This window comes from Poecilia reticulata, chromosome 11 (genome assembly GCF_904066995.2).
Source record: "Poecilia reticulata chromosome 11, P_reticulata-male-v2, whole genome shotgun sequence".
NCBI classification, from domain to species: domain Eukaryota; kingdom Metazoa; phylum Chordata; class Actinopteri; order Cyprinodontiformes; family Poeciliidae; genus Poecilia; species Poecilia reticulata.
In genome coordinates, this window is record NC_088840.1 from 10,414,916 (window position 1) to 10,432,773 (window position 17,858).

The 17,858-nt window shown below is 41.4% G+C and overlaps 1 long non-coding RNA gene across 1 annotated transcript in view; it reads left to right on the top strand.

The window, feature by feature from the left end:
• LOC103472204 (uncharacterized) overlaps nucleotides 1-16,913 on the top strand; it is a 47,514-nt gene extending 30,601 nt beyond the window's left edge. The window contains exons 2-3 of the long non-coding RNA XR_534823.3: nucleotides 12,278-12,353; nucleotides 12,574-16,913. This is a non-coding gene — a long non-coding RNA (uncharacterized LOC103472204). The remainder of the gene's footprint in view (nucleotides 1-12,277; nucleotides 12,354-12,573) is intronic.
• Nucleotides 16,914-17,858: the final 945 nt, after the last annotated feature.

The following is a 17,858-nucleotide window of genomic DNA, read 5'->3' on the forward strand; positions in this document are numbered from 1 at the left end:
TTTCATTTTTGAGTGTATAATCAGAAGCAAAGCAAATCATTGGCCACAAACCTTGTCTTTTTTGAGAAATAGGCTGTTTCATTTATCTGTTGTTTGAAGCTAGTTTTTAGATCTCGAGGCAATCTTGTGTTTTAGTCACATAAGACTATTAAAATTCTTAACTGAGGACATCTGTTTTGAAGAGTTCAACTTTGCACAAAGTTTGGGCTCTGGAACCCAACTCCTGGAAAAGGCTTGGTGTGTTTCCAGCTCTGGAGATGCCCAGACAGTGAGGTGGTAGTGCAGATACGCACTAGCCCCTGGATGAGTCTTTTAATGTTTAATTATTCCCTAGTAACCGAGAGGATTGTCCCTTTGCAACTTTGAGATGTGAGAAAAAGTTTGGGACCAGCATGTGTGATGCTAAACTGAACATCAGTTCAGAATGCCTAAAATTCTTGAGTCTCTGTTGTTATTCTCCTGTGAGACTGCTCACATGGGCAGCAATGAGGTTACATGGAGTGATCCAATTAGGAGGCATGGTGTCTTGCGGTTGGACTTCTGTGTGTGACATGCGATGTCCATAAAAAACAATGCCTTTTGGGTGGCAGACCAAAAAAAAATGGTCCCAATTGACATGACACCCCCTGTCAATCAATCCAGTGCATTTGTCAGCAACTAACTGATTGGCAGTCGCAATTTGTCCTGAAGAAGCTGGAGGAACTGAAACTGCTTTACCTCTGAAAAGGTTGTAAGAGTTTAACATTACGAATACGCCCACGCGGTTGTAGAGATTTGGTGAAAAGAAATGAGAGAAAATGGCTAAACTCTGAGTGGGGAACATTCAGTCACAACATGCTTTACCGGAAGCACTTGGAGGGTGGTGTAGAGCTGTTTGCAAGTTCAAAACCTTAACAGTTTCGGAAAAAAATATATATATATATATATTTATATATACGAGAATCTGATTACAACAGTGGTCGACAATACTACCAAATACTTGTCTTTATGAAGGTAACTGAAAGAAAATCTTCCATTTCTTGTCATCATTACATTGCATGCTTAGTGGCTAAATCAAAGATTAATGCACAAAGATTCATCCAAAACAATACATGTGAGCTTTGGCTGCAAATCAATTTTTTTCTGGGTACAGTTTATTTGGTAACGCAATAACTTTTCAGGCATGTGGTACAAATATTCCTACACAGCCTGATGACTGGTATTTGGAATGGTTTAAGATGAGACCATTTGGCTTTAATGTTTCCCACAAATAATTTCAAGGACCTAAAATATGACTCGTTTGAATCTTTTCTTGGCCTACCTTCTTTGCTTTCATGTTGGCTGATAAGGCAAAAAATGCCTCACTAAATGTCTTAGTTAATGCTGTGAGCTTCAATACCCCCACTGTTATAACCATGTTTGTTTACCTGAGTTACACTTCAGTGTGGGCAGGGCGATCTTGCCTGAGCGTCATGTCACTTTAAAGAAAGTGAACCAGAGAATGTGTCCTAACTGTTGAGAGATAAAGCTTTTCAGTCGCCTTGGAAAAGCTTATGACATGGGGTAGGAAAGGAGGCCACAGTGTATGTATGCTTAAGTATACAAGCTTTAAGCATATGTACTTTATGACAAAGCAAGCGCTTGCTCTGTTTAAAGAAGATTTTTTTTAAATATATATCTTTGCTTTTGTCTGATAGACAAGTAAAAGAATTAGGGTGTTCTTTTTGGATCTGAATGTGCATGAAGTATAGTAAAGGCTCTTTCTGGTGAGCGCTGCTTTAATTTTTAGGTTCAGGGACTTCCAACAGTCATCACTTTAAAACAACCATGATTTCACCCAATAGTCCTGTCATGTTTCAGCAGGCTGTTTATTAAAATCCCTTAGCCAGCCAGCAACCGCACAGCACACTCTCAGCCACGGCGCCCCAAAAACACTTTCTCACAACTCAACTGTCGCCTCCAATCTCCATCTTTCCCCCCTGTTTTCATGCCACAGCTCTTATTTTCCCTCCTGCTGTCCCAGTGGTGGTTTCCTCAGACTTACATCATCACTCAGCACCTGAGTGAGGTCTCAGTGACCCATAATGCACTTCAACATCACAGCGTTACCTGGATTTGACTTCTTCCCCATTTCTTTTAAAAAGGTACAGTGCGTATCTGTGTAGGAGTGTTGAGTTACGAACTATAAGCCGCATGAATTTTTGTCTCTTATATCAACAAGTTGTCGATCAGCATGGTCAAAACAAACACATATAACACCAACCCTCCTACTCATGACAGGATTTGACAGTGATTGGATTTTTGAAACCTTGTGGTACAGTGTTTTGTTTTTTTTTCCCCCTTTTACTCAGCTCTGATGTCCAATTGGCACAAAAGTCACATCAAGGTCAATTGCACAGAGCCGGGCTTTCCTTCCGGCTGTGGCAACGGGTCTCAACTCTGATTAGAGAGCAAAAGGACTAGGATGAGACACCTGTGAGCAACAACAGTTAATCACTCACTCATAAGCAAATTAACATAGCATGAGAAATTTAACCCAGTACTTGTAGTGAAACATGTCATCGGTAGAAAAATACAACAAGCACACGGCCTTTAATCAAGATCGGCACTAATCTTGCCAAATGTTTGTCAAATAATAATGTGTGCGTATCTGACTGGCTAGTCATCTGAGCTTGATTTCTCCTTGCCTCCTGCTCTCAGGATACCGCAAAACACTGCCATTGTCCGCCCGCGGTGGAATTCCCAACATCTCTCATCGCTTGATTAGCTGTTTAGCTGATAGCGTGATATTTGGTTGACTGTCAGTGTTGTTCCTTTGTTTGAACTAAATTAAAAGGGAAGTATGTTGCAACACAGCCTGGATTGCGCAACCTTAGAAAAATGTTTACTCTTGTTTTGTCTCCATAGATACCCAGAGCAAAAACCTCCAGCCCCCAAAGTAACTGATGTCCCACTTCATAGAACCTCTCTGTGTTACCTACCTTGCACATCTAAGCAGTCATACGTTGCCTCTCGTTAGAATTCACCTTTGTTGAACTTCTTCACATCGTTTTACGCATATATCCAAAATCATGTAAATTCTCAAGTTTTGCAACATATTTTCAGTTAGATTTAGGTCTTGACTTTGACTAGGCCATTCTAACAGAAGAAGAAGTAATTCCATTGCAGCTCTTACCTATTAAGACCATAGTCCTGATGGGAGAAGAAACCTCATGTCAGGACTATGATGTCTCAAGTGTTTTTGCTCACTCCAAGAGGTTTTCTTCTGGTATTGCCCTGCATTTCCCTCCATTCACCTGCCCCTCAACTCTGTCCAGCTTCTATGAATCTACTGAAGAAAAGCATCCCACTGGCATGACGATCCCACCATTAAGTTTCCCAATGGAGGGCTTTGCCTGTAGGACAAAAAGTAAAATTTCAACCCCATCTGGCTTGTGTGCATTATCCTTCAGGTTTGCCCTGTCCCCTACATGGCTTGTGGCAAATTGTTAGTATGACTTCATATGACATTGTTCTCTAAAGGTCAGACAACTAGTAGTTGTCCTACAAACAGATTCGTCTACCTAAGCTGTGGACCTGGTTTGTGGAGTTACAATGGCCCACTTGGTAGCTTCTCTGATTAATGCTCTCCTTGCTCTGTTTGTCAGTTTAGGTGGATAACCATTTCTTGTTTTAAACAGCTGCGAGTTGTATAAAAGCTTGGGGTACTGTTTTATATGCTAAGTTTGAAGAGACTCCTCAGGGCAATCACTTGCACTGGCTTGTTGTCTATGGGGCAATGGTTACAATGGTGGTAAGAGTTTGTCCTGTAACGGGTGGGGTTCTGGTTCAAACCCCCACTGTGTTTGTCTCAGTTGTTGCGTTTTTGGGCAAAGCAATTCACCTGCCCCCAGACGGGGACAGGGCGGGGATCGACCCACCAACTATTGGACAATCTCCTATCACTACCGCTACCATCGTCCCCATTGTATTTTTATCTGAAAATAGAGAAAAGTTATTATATTCTACTATGTGAATAGAACATAAAATGCCAATAAATACACCAGAGAATATTTCTAAGCAAATGAGTAACTGTAAAAAGATTCTGGACGCTGAATACTTTTGCAGGGCACTTTATTCATGTCTGCACAATTCTGTTGGAGTAAAGTGGCGGAAAAATTTTGTTTTAGCTCACGTCTGTGCTTGGTTCTACAATTTCTCCATCCTGTTGCCTTTTTTTTACACCTTTCCTTTTCAACTCTCAATTGTTCCGTTCGCCAGCCATCTGGTGGCCCTTCCCTACAATGCTCAGTTCAGCGTTAACAACTCGCAGCTGGGCCAACACCACTTTTATCCACACATTCATTTATCCTCGAGTTAAATAGCTACCAGCAAGTGTTCCCCAATTTTATCTCTTGAGTGTTCAGCTGAGAAGACAGGATGGCCTGAGGGTCGTGGTGACACTGGTTTATGTTGTCCTATAGTGCTTAGTGCTTGTTGGAGGGTTGATTGCTGGCAGATGCTGTTTGTGCAATGGCAGAAGGTCAGAACGGGGTAAACCAGTGGCGACAGGAGCTTCGCTGATCTGCAAGTGTTACTGCAGCCAAAAACCTGAAAGAAATGGTGAACACAGAGCAGAGCTGGTCAATCGAGAGCCGGGATCCAAACTCCTGGTTCTTTCTCCTGTCAGGACCAGAGGCCTGGACACCGTCAGCCAAATGAGGCACAAACAAGACATATAAAGGGGAATCCTACCTTGACTGAGTTCTTATTTGCTCACTCCCACACCTCTTCAAGCAATTTCCCCCGACCTAAATCTAACGTGTCACAAGGCCAGAGGATTAATTAGTAATCTTAACAGCTGTCATTATCTGGGATGGGTCTAAATTATTTCATTTCTCACCTTGCCAGCACATGTGGCTTGTCAATTTGCCTGTTGAAGACATCCAGAACACTTTTTTTCCTCTCTCAACTTCACTCTTTTCTTTCTTTAGTACTCTGTCTCCCTTCTCTTGCTTCCTGGAGCTAATTTTCAGAATGATTTCATGGCCACAGAATGTCCTAATTACGGAGAGCTGGTCTACTTTGCTGCAGGGCTGCTTTTTCAGGCCTGGTAATTCAGTATGCGTGCGTTTTTGTATGTGTGTGTGTGTGTGTGTGTTTTTTTGAAGGTTTGTGTGTTTAGTGAAAAAGGAGGGAAACTGGGTTTTTTGGGGTGGGGTCACAGAGTTTTAAGGCAGGGGTACCTGTCACTTTGATGGACGTCTGAGGGACCTGGCTGCCCTTGCGCCCCTGACCTCCTTCTCCGGCACTCCACCACGCCAACATCTCACTATGTCAGACAGTTAAACCCAGGTGGGGGCACAAGCTGTGTGTGAAAGTGTTTTTGTGCCAAAGAGACACAGAACAGGGGCTCCTTCATGGAGAGACCCCAAAAGGATGGAATAAAATACTTAAACTCAACTCATAATATCTTGGTCAGAGCCAGAAAGTAACACAGGGCTCTCTTTCTGCAAGTTTAGCTGAATTTTTACTGTCGATATAAGCAAATAAGAAGTCTAACTATCAACTTCTGTTTGTTATTAAGTTATTTAGAAGCAAGACTAAGTAATCAGCTCACTTCTTCCCTTCGATCAGTTTGAAGGTAATGAATTTTGTCTCCCAGCTTATATAAATCAGCATGCGGGTGTTTGTGCGTGCTTGTCCATCTGTGTATTCCCTGTGTTACACGCCACTATTTACAGACTCTCTTTCTAATTTCACACTTCACACGCTCTCTGTCGTCGGCTGGAAATAGAAAAATAGAGGAGAAAAAAAATACAGGCAGCAGCGGCCGATGAGAATGAAATTGAAAAATGAAAAAAAAGTCAGGTTGCGAGGAACGGGAGACCGCTGTCAATGGCTGAGCCTCCCCCCCGTCCTCCCACAACCCCCGGACGTGCGATGGAAACCAATCGCCGTGGAAACAGCACAAATCAGCCAACCGCATCATGGCCCTGTGTGTTCCACCCTGTATGCGTAGCACGTGCGTCTGCACAAGCATCGCAACATCTGTATTTTTTTTCTGTTTTGTTGCCTTTTGATTTTGAGATCCGTTGGGGTAAATGAACATGATGGGTTTCGCCGTCATTTCCATTAAACACCCGCAGTCTGTCTGACAGCGAAGCGTGTACAAACATGAAAGCAGCTCACCGCATCAACCGCTTCCCTATACGGGGAGCCTTTCATGTATCTCCCTGTGTGCTTTTCGTTGACTTGCTTTCCCCTTTTCAGCCTCAAATCTTCTTGAATTATTCTCTCCTGTCCTTCTGTTCATGTTTCTTACCCCAACGTTCGCCTGTCAGATGGCTGTGGAGGGGACAAGCTGGTGTTCTGTGGTGAAGGGGGAAAAGACGGGGGAGTGGCCGTCCGGGTCTTTTTTTCCTGACAGAAGTGGGGCTGCCTTTACACTGTCCAAACGGGTCGAGCCGTCACTCCTGATTAGCTCTCGTGTTGCACAGAGCCAGGCAGTTGTGGATCTCTGGAAGCTATTACTCAGCCTGTGACTGAGTACCCCGTCCCCCCCTCTCACCCTTTCCACCCCTTCAGCGCTCTCCCTTCGACTTAATCACTCACAGCTGAGGAGCCAGAGAAGGAGTAGAAGAAGGAGAAGGAGAAGGAGAAGGAGAAGGAGAAGGAGAAGGAGAAGGACAGAGCTAACGGGTGGAGTCAGGCATTAATCAGCAACAAGTGCGACCGAGTCCATTTTGTGTGAATAACATTTCAGTCCCATTGGTTCAGGAACACACACGCTCTCTTGCAACAGGGCCCATTTGGCCTCCAGTAGTGAGCTGCCATGTTCTGCTGGAGGAATGTCTGCCCCACAGGAACAGGAAATGAAGAAGCAGACACATATACAGGCTGCCTTGTGTCGCCACGGGTGCCAGGCTAAACACACACTCAGGCACACAACGTCCACCCTCAGCTGGAGCTTGTTAAAACCGAGACAGCCAGGGCCAGCTTGTCTTTGTCAGATCTCTGATGTTGCATTCAAGCTGATGGTTTGGGCATTTTCATACGTCTCCGTACGTCTGGGTGTGTGTACGTGGTCCTCGCAGCAAGGCCTGAGAACACTGAGCAATGGTGACACTCAGGCCCCAGGCCTCCGTGTTTTCCCTCTATCCTGCTCTTCCGCCTGCAGCTGTCCAATGATGCCTGCTGGGTGGGCGGTGGGTCAGAGCGAGAAACCCAAGCCTTCATGAGACGTGCTCTTAATCAGCCACATGACCATGAACAAATTCACACTTAATTTAGATCAACATGAAAAGCCTAACCCCTTGTTGAAAGCAAAGGAAACTTGCAGGAGAATCGTGCTTCGCAGTGAAAAAGTGTGCTTGGCTTTCAGTATTATGTCTCTTTATTGGGAGTGAAATTGCCTTCAGAGCTGCCGAACATATATAAAGCTATCCAATCATTCATCGGTCTATAAATGTTGTATTGTGCAGAGCAAAAGTATTCATGTCATGAGGTTCATCTTGACATGATTACTTACCACAAACCTTAATGTGGTTTGTGGTTGTCAATTCCCAGATTGTCTTTGAAGACGACACAATGGCAAATATTCTGTACCAAGCTATGTCAGTCTACCCAAGCTGATCAGTGTAGCAGCCAGAACTCCTGTGTTGACTCTGAAGATTATACTGTTTTGAGCAAATAGGTTATCATGTTTGGTTATCCAAGAAGTCACATTGAAGTCAGATTACCGTAAATAAAACTACATGAAAAACCTTACATTTCATATGTTTTTGTGAACATCATTGCCAGCGGTGGCAATAATTTCAAAGGGTACTTTTGCAAACATATTGCAAACTTTTATGGCAAAATATTGTTGTTGGCTATTAATAACAAGGACTTCTATCTTAGGCATCTCATATCATACACAATGGTTTTTATGGCACATTCATTTTGCTCAGTATTTCTTTATTCATTTTCTTCAACACAAAGTATAAATTATTTAATGGGTGGGGGAAGTTTACCGCTGGAGTGGGGGGGCGAAGTAGAAGGGTAGAAGGAGAGGGGGTTTACCGTACCTCTAGCAGGGGGGGAGAGGGGGCAAGCTGCAATCACAACTTCCTGCAATCACAAGAAGTTGTGATTGCAGCTATTAATGGAAATTCACTCATATTGCAATTTTCACCAGTCATCACAACTTTTCCGCAAATCTGACCAATCACCTTAAGGTTTTGTGTACTTCCTTCTTTTCTGACCAATTACTGCAACTTGGTTAAAATTTGACCAGTCCCCTCAGGACATTGACTTGGCCCTTCCATCTATTAAATATATTTTGCTCAAAGTGTACCTTGTGTTTATCTCATCATCCATTTTCCCATAAGATCTGACCAGTTTCCCTGTCTCTCGTCTGGAATGCATCCTGATATGTGGTGATGAGGTTCAATTTTGACCTCATCTAATCAAGGCACCTTCTTCCACATGTCGCCTGCTTAGTTTTTGGCAAACGGCAAATAAGGACTTTAATATCTTTCTTTCAACTTTAGCTTCTTCCTGCCACTCTTCCATTAAAGCCAGATTTTTTGAGTGCATGTCTATTACTTGGAATGTCGGAAGATTCTCGCACCCCAAGCTGTTGATCTCTACATAGCTTTTCCATTACGTTACGCTCTTTCCATTCTCGGGTTAATTCTTTCTATGACAAACCTCTGACGCCTTCGCAGCACAGCTGCATTTGCATAGATTGAGTTGCACATGAGTATACTTTGCGACTTCAGAAGGCAATTGCTTGCACATGATTTTATTTTGGAATGTCAGATGAAAAGGACCACATTCAAATGCATGCCAGAGACTTTACCGTGCAGAACACTTTTAAGAACCATATATCACATTCTTTCTAGTTCTCAATGAAGCAGCACTTTGTGATGGTTGGACATATAATTCCAGTAGAATGAAAGCAAAGTAAAAAACATAAAAAATACTGCAATTGTAATGTGACAAAATATGCTCAGTCTGTACCAAACAAAGCTTAACCATAACAACGTCTTGCTTTTAAAGACTTCTCCATAACTCTTGTTCAAGGTTTAGGAAGTAGAGGCTTACATGTGTCAATTGCTTTGGTTCAGGGAGACCCCACAAAAACAATAAAACAAGAAAAGAAGAAACCCATCCCATGATAGATCATATTTCCAGCCATACTCAGTCTCTTGTTTTCTGTCCTCAGCTGTCCTTTTCCTTTCATCTTTAAAGTGCTGAGCCCCGAGTGTGGATGGGAAAGATACGTTTGGATGTGTAAGTGCATAAGAGAGACGGAAAGGTGAACATTCCTCACCTGTCCGGTGTACAAAAAAAAAAAGAGGACACTTCCGCTGACCGTGGATCAGTTTGTTGTTACTTTGGGGTGAAGGATGGGAGGGGTAGGGAGTGACGGTTCAGCAACCATAGAAGTGCTAGCCATAAACTAGCGGAAGGGAGGCGAGGAAGGGAGCAAAGTAGATTAAAGGAGATGAAGGAGGACAACAGTAGAGGTATTTACAGAGATAGAGGAGGAGTTGAAGGTAGGCTCTTCATCTTCCAGTTCCAATTATTGAAAAACCACACTTGCATCACCCTGCTTTATGTGTTACACTTCATTATCTTTAGTGCCTGGCAATGTCAGAATCCATTTAGTTTTCAAATCCGTCTGCAGTGGATCCTGATAAATCTCTATGAAAACACACATCATGCACCACTGCAAGGATGACAAAAGCAGCACACTGTTAACCTTTTGGTCAGAAAATGTTCATCTGCTGACACCTTTTCAGCTCTCAAAGGAACTTCTACTATTGAAACCAAAAGAAAAACCTGCTGATTACAGGTCTTATACATACAGCTGGAAAACAACATAAGCATAACAAACAGGATAAAGAGATGCATATTCTCATTTTTCTCATTGTCTGACATTAAATCAAACAAAACAATGTGTGTTTAAGCTCAGTCAGAATTGTTTGGTAAATATTAGAATAATGAACAAGAGATTTTTTTTGATAATTGTGTTAAAACTAACTTGTTGTAGTCAAAAGTTTCCATGGATTTCTTTAGAATTTGACAGTTTTTGTCTTGACTGAATGGCTTAGGTCAAACCTTTTGTTTTTTCTTCCACATACGTCTCAGAGTAATTTTCTCTGATTTTTCTGTGTTCCTCCAGACTGAACACATGCAGCTGAGTCAGATGTAAAGTCCACCTTGCTTGCACACATATTTTTGTCTTTGTCTTTAATGACTTTGTGGTGTTGTTATGATGTTAAGCACTCTGAACTTTCCGCTGAAATGTGCTTTAAAAATAAACTTGACTGATCGATTTCCTGTAGGACTGAAATCAAGGCTTTGCGATGGTCACACCGAACATCAGCTTTGTTGTTCTTAGGCCACTTTGTAACAAATATGTGGTATTTTTTTTACATTTATTGTCCAAGCATAAAACCCATTTGTGTCCAAGTTTTTATTTCCTGACAGATTCCTAAAATGTTGCTTCAATATTTATACATGTTTTTCTTCATCCTATTTGTTGTTGTGTGAAAAGCATCAGATCCCCATGCAGCAAAACAGCCAATCAACATGCTGTCAAAGCCTTTACATCATCAAACCTCAAACTGGACTCTAAATGTTGCATATGGAATGGCTTGTGTTTGGAAAATACATTTAAATCTCCAAAAATATCTTTTATCACTCTGAGAAAATGGAAATAATAAAGAGACCTAAAGCAAGAAAAGTTTAGCCCAATTTAACCAAAAATAACAATTACATCTCTTTTCATTTACTGTATGTATATACCTGGTTTCACTTGTGTGTGATCTGTACTTCTTTTTTTCTTCTAAATTCTGGAAAATTCACTAGAAGGTTATATATTGCTACAATATGAAAATAATAAAAAACGCTCTTTCTTTTCCCCCCATGGGGTGTTGCTGGGCAGACAGGGTGCCTGGCTGCCAGGGGACTCACTGGCCAATTAGTGTAGAATTTGAGCATCGTAACGAGCCTTGGAGGAATAAGGGGAGCTTGATTACAACACCTAAACCTTCCTGTCGCCCTCAGCCAGAGGGCCAAATGTCTCACTGACAGCCAAGTCACAGCTGGGGACGATGGGAGAAATGACTCCAGCCCACACCGGCCCCTCTGTTCGGTGCAATTTGGGAGCTGGAGTGTGACTTTCCTTCTGAAGCATTGTTCTTATTTCTGACAATGCGGCATTGTAGATTTTGAATTAATCTTTCCAACAGAGAAGATTTAATAGAGAAAATACAGAAAGGACGTGGGAGCAATAAATATACAAAGCATAAGTGCCTGCCTTTCTTTTTTTTTTTCTTCCCCCCTGCTCGCCTGTTCGTGCTCGGGCGCTCATTTGGAATTCATGCCGTAAAAACCATAATAAACGGTGGGATTGAATCATTCAGCAGCTCTGATTTGCTTGGCAAGACGCAGATCTGGAGTTTATTTGTCTATGTTGTACTGAATCAGTCAGGCCCTGCTAGAAACAAACTTCAAACAAACACAAGACCCCAACAATTTGGACGTTATTTAAAAACAGCACCGAAAAGCTGATTGGATTGGCACACTGTGCATCGGGGGTACATGTCTACCGACGTGATTCATGTTGTCTCAAAATTTTGTGACTCGGAAATGTCACAACACCAGAGAAATATGACTGTGTAGCGTAACAAAAGCTTAACATCTTGCAAGCTTCGATCCGTTTTCACTCCGAATTTATGAGGAACAAACACAAAGTTGAGCATAATTCTGAAATGGAAAGTGGAATAGATCACAATAAAAATCTCAATAAAAATCATAAAAGTGGCACGTACTTTCGCATTCAGTCCCACTTGCTCCGAGAGCCCCAAATAAATATCCAGTGTAACTAATTACCTTCAGCAGTCGCTTTATTACTATTAGCAACACAGACTAAAGGTGTGTAATGTAATCATTCTGTAAATAAAGATTTTTTTTTAGGGTTTTAGAAGTGTGCTAAGAAGCACACAGGTGAGGTGAGAGAATCTGTTCACAGGGGAACTGTCGTACCAAATTTTGAGATTTTTTGTGTGTGGCTAATAAACTGCACATCAAACTACACCTACCATTCTCAAGGTGAAACATGGTGGTGACAGCATCATGCCATGGGGATATTTTTCTCAAGCAGAGACAGAAAAACCAGTCAGAGCTGATTAGACGCCAGATGGAACTAAAAACAGGAGTAAAGGAGTTGCAAAACACCTGGAGCTTGGTCAACAATCCTGTGCAGAGTACATTGAGGCCCAATCAAATTCCACACCAAAATCTAACTGAGAATCTGTTGCAGGATTTGATCCATGTTAAAAGACGTCCATTCAGCCCGTCTGCTGTATTGACACCTTGAATGGACAATGCTTTCACAGGTATGGCTTAAAGGCTCCAAATCATCCCTCATTGACGTTGTTGAATTGTGGAAATTACGTCATTTTTGCCAAGTTGAACCGTACCACACAGGGCTCCGTTGGATGTGTTGTGTAATTGGTCAGAAGTTTTTTGGGCATATTTTATGTGGAAATGCGCTCAGACAGTAATGCTGACACTAATGCTTCAACTCATCCATTTTTACCATTTTTGTATCCGCAGGCGACACGTTAGAGGAGTGCTTATCCTACGCAGTGAGGAATTATTCACATTTGTGATTCTTCATTACGAAGGGTCTCAAATGGCTGCCGCCCCCTGACATCGGATTGCTCCCTGGCCCTCCAGGTGCTCCCGCAGATGACTGACATGTAACGGCACACCGGATCACTCCTGTAATTGTGCAGGGGTGTCACTTATACCGAAGCAGGATAAATGTCCCCCTGGTGGTCTGCATATAAAAGGTGTATCCCACAACCACGTGACCACGCGTCTTCTTCAGTCACACGAACTTCCAAAATGCCTTAATGTTTGCTGCAGTAACGTGACGAAATTGTCATCGCATTTAAAACCTTTGCAAAGGACAGCAGCTTAGTGAGACTCCAAATGTTGAAAAATGTTGAAAAATCCAGAAAAATACGCAATGGATCGTAGGGGTACACTATGTCCTGCAAACAACTCGACCCGGCCACCTTACATGTCATCATGTTCCACTGTAAACTCAATGTGATACGAGCTCCAAAGGCATCTTTTGATGCCAATATTATCCTCAATGTCAGTGCAGCTCTCCCGTCAGCCCGGCCCTAATACACAGTGACAGGAGCCCCGCGGTGAGGACCCCACTCTGTCGTCTGATCAGGCAACCAGATGGACAGCTCAGCAGCAAGAGGGGACCTGATATCAGTGTCAGCAATCAGATCTCACCCGCTGAGAACTCGTGTGTGTGCGCGAGGTGGCGTGGGAGAGAGAATACACAGTGCGAAGTGATTGTTGGGAGCATATGTGCTGACGGCAGCCGGAGTGTGTGTTGAAATGAAGATTAATGAATAAGGTCCCGGTAAAGTGTGTGTGCAGATGAAGTCGGAGGGTCAACGGACGCTTCGAACTGCGCACAGATTTAAACTTGAGTGTGCACATGATGTGTAGGTGGCAGTTTGTAAAAGTGTGTGCCTGGTTAAATTGTATCTTTTGACTTTTCACCACTTCTTGTCCCACAGCTGCGAGGTGCAGACTGACCTGAGAGAGGCTCACAAAGCTCCCCTATAACGGCACAACTCAACAAGTCAAAGGAGTTTCTCTTCAGATAAATTATTATTATTATTTAAAAGCTACAAAAGGATTTTTTTTGTTTGTTCTCATTTTGAAAATTGTAAATTTTTCTGCTGACTCATTTCATAAAAAGAAAAACAACATTGTCTGTCTTCGGTTAAAAAATAATCAGGGTTAATTTAACTTGAACACAAACCCCAGAAACAATGACTCACATAACAAAAAAACATATAAAAACGCTTAAAAAGATTGCTTTCAAGCCATTTTTTGTTGTTTTTTTTTGCACTACATCTGCCAGAAGATGATGTTTCTGTACAAACAATGAACACGAGTCATTCCTGAGGGGAACAGAGTCTCCGTCCGAACCGAATGAAGTGGTCATTTGTTCAATGTCAGCTGATAAAAACCCCCTGGCTGTCATCGGGAAAATATGCCCCAGATATTCCCTTCCGAAATCACTGATGATAATTAACTAATGCTTGTGATGTGAGGTTAGTAAGTCTCCAAAGGACAATAAACTTCACAATGTTCAGACACACCAGGAAACAAAACAGTGGAATAAAATAAATAAATAAATACATAAATAAATAAATCAACGATATCATATTGAAACTATAAAGTTAGTGTAAAAAAAACTAACTTTATATAGCTGGGGGTATTTTACATATGAGCTTTTTACATAATGCTACTTGCACCTATTGTCCACAGGCTTACAAAATGTAAAAAAAAAAAAACTGGAAATTTTCCAAAATAGAGAGCATAAAAAAAGCACAATTTCTATTGTATTTACTTGAATGGGGCACCCAAAGCTGATTACAAATATAAAATCCTATTTTGTCTAGTTGAGCTGCACTTTTTCTTTTTCACTTGTTTAACAATATGTTGATCAACTGCAGGCTTTTTAGTACCTTCTTTTCAATAACCATGATGCAGGAAGGATAGGTGATGAGTGATAAGGAAGCGACTCTAGCAACTATTATTCAAAGTATTTATAATGCAAATTAAAAACACAGAAAATTTTAAACTTTAGTCCAAAGTGGTAATCCAATTCCATTTAATGTATTTATATTGGGCTAATTTGCAATAAATATCACCTCCAGGCAGGGGCGCTGCCAGAAATCTTGGGCCCCCTGACAAAAAATTAGATTGGGCCCCCCTTGCGCAGCTGCTATTACAATTTTTTGAGTCTATTTGACCCATAAAAAGCGTCACAATTTTAAAGCCCTTCAACCGCCTTGCTGTCTGTGGTCCAATACTGATACTAGCACAATATTTACTGCTCATGAATTTTACATCCAACAGTCCACATCCAGTATGCAAGTAGGTTGCTTAAATTTTCTTCTATTAGTTTTAGATTACTGAAATGTCTCTCCCCATGAGCAACAGTCAAAAGCAACGTGCAACTACACATGATGCAATCCAGACTTCTCAAAAATTCTATGTAGTTGCATTTTATTCAAGCTGCAGTATATAACTTTAATTAAAAAAATGCTTTCTCCATATTTGTTAAAGCTGTCACCATGTCGTAGCAGTTTGTTATGAGACAGTCTTGTGAAAACAATCAATCTCCTCCACCTCCTTCCTGAACTACTGTTGCTGGCTAAAGTAATGCACTGTTCTGACCAAAACAACCAATCAGAACTAGTAGGACGCTCTAAGCACTGTCAATCAACTTCATTCACTCACTGCTAAGTTTGCAAAAATCGAGGGGGAGGAAGGATGAGCAGCACCACATGAGATTGTGATTGACAACCCTAAACTCTCCGGCCACTGACTGGTTCTTTCTAGCACTGGGAGAAAGCAAAGGAAATAGATTTTTCACAGATTACCTCTCATACCATACTGTCACAACATAATGACAGTTTTTAAAAATATGTGGAAAAAAAATATTGATAAAAAAGTTGCATACTGCAGCTTTAATTTCACTCAGGAGAGAACAGGTCAGGAGGGATGTGGGTTAGAGCTGCTGCTGCTGACTGACTCATTTGTTGTTAAGTGGTAAAAGGCACAGGGAACAGGAAGTTAAATATATGAATATGCTAGTAATTCTTTTCCTTAATTCATTAAATGCTAGTGAAATGGAGGCAATAGTAGCCTGTAGCTAAGCTAATCATGCTAAAAGGTTGATAATCTCACACAGTCTACCCACCTCTCTTGGAGAAAAACTGGGTTATAAATTAACACTCTTGCCTTTTTCTCTCTCTCCCTATCTCTATTTTGTTTTTGAAAACCCGATTTTATAACTTATCTTAGCAGCATAGTAACTGCCACAGTCGTTTCGTGGCAGCTGTATTCAGCTGCAGCTCCTACTAACTACCGTGATGCGCTCCAAGTAAGAACGAACCATTTCATGCAGACCCAGGGGATCCAGGGCAAAAACCGATGTGTGTGTTTTTGCCTGGGAGGGGTAACATAAAAATTTTACTGCTAAAAACAATCTTTGAAAATGCAACATGATTAATTTTGTATTTGACAGGATCCCGATTTTTTTTTTCTATGAACAAAATATAAATAATTAAATTGTGGAGGGCCCCCTGCTGGTCAGGGCCCCTAGAATTGTCATCACTTTTCACCCCTTTACTGCCTCCATGCATTGAACATGAAAAACTGATGCAATTTATATACAGAAATACATAATCACTTTAGTCAAATTGAGTCACATATATTTTTATCTGTTCGTTTTTTAAAAACAAAATTAAGTCAAATTAATTTTGACTTAGTTTGACAAGTTTTTTAGAAGGAAACTTGAGTCTGTGATTCTCCAGTAATCCCTCCTCCTGAGTGAGGATGCAATGTCATAGTACACACCTTATTTCATAAAGTGGTAAACTTTGCAGCAATCCCAGATACTTAGCAAGCATGTGGCGACAATGGAAAGGTAGGACTCCCTTTCAACAAGAAACAGCCTCAAACAGAACCTGGTCCTGTGTGGCTGGTCGTCTACCTCGGCTGACTGATGTCTGGAGAAAACAGTGAAATCAGACACACAAAAACACAAACGCACACACACAAAAAAGACACAAAAAAAAAACCAGAAGCATTGAGCTATGTCTGTTAAGAAAAGAGTACTAAGATTTAATGGCAGCAGGATTTCTCAAAAAAGAATATATTCTGTTTTACGCTGTGCTGTAAATGTCCTCAATATGCTGTAAAAACAGCCATAAATAAAATCAAGGAAACTTGCCTTTTGGATGGATTTCAACATCTTGAGGTCAAAAAATTGTTTGAATCCCTGCTGAGACCTGAAGGCTTCGTGCTAATTTCGTTATCACCTGTTATAATAATATCTAACATTGTCACAAGAACTAGGAAGCATGCTACACATTTTAGCACTTGGGGAAGCTCTCCAAGCAGCAACATGTGGAACAACGACATATTATATCCGCTTTAGAAAAGCATCAGTAATGTTGGTCATTACTGCCATTGCGCCGATCTAGTTTACTCACCTCGACAAGCTAAACATTTGAAGCAGCTCTAACTGGCAGCAGTTCTTTTGGTTTATTAACCTAAAGTTTATCTGAACACTCAGGGACACTTGTTAGCTGTGTGTAAAACATTCACCTTTCATCTCAGGATTATTTAAATGAAACAAAACTAAAACTTCATGGGAAAATTAGCATAACGCGTGTTGAATGACCCTAACCCTAAATACTTGTCTGAGGTAAACAAAGCTTAAGGTAAGTTAGCCCAAAGTTATCAATTGCTGATTCTTAATTGCCAATTAGGAGCAACTCGAGTCCAAGTACAAACCTCGAGTCACCATCTTTATTTAATATGGACATGTTTTACAAAAGTGGCCAAGGTTTTGCATTTAGGCCATATTCTGACATAGACTGCATAAAGAAAAAGAGTGTGGCAGCGGATTAAGATTTAAACACCTCTATTGATACGCAGTTCTGAGTATTTCTCCCAAGCGCAAATTCATACTCAATATCTGGAAGCGTTTTCTGCCGCCGGGCTCCGGCAGTGGGAATGCTTCCCTCCATGGAATTTCTTGCTTGATGTTAAAAAAAACACAAATGAACCACGTTTGTGTTTGCTGTTTTCACTTACTGTTTTCCATTTGAAAAGTCTTATGAAGCCACACAAGATGATTATGAAATACAGATGTATAATGAAGTCCTCCATCCCTGCCCGCATCCTCTATCTATCTGTTGCGTGTCAGATTCGGATGGGGAGTCTCTGAGTCTGTGTGTTTGTCCTGCCTTCAAGCTGGAACACAGCATTCCTGCCCCATCCTG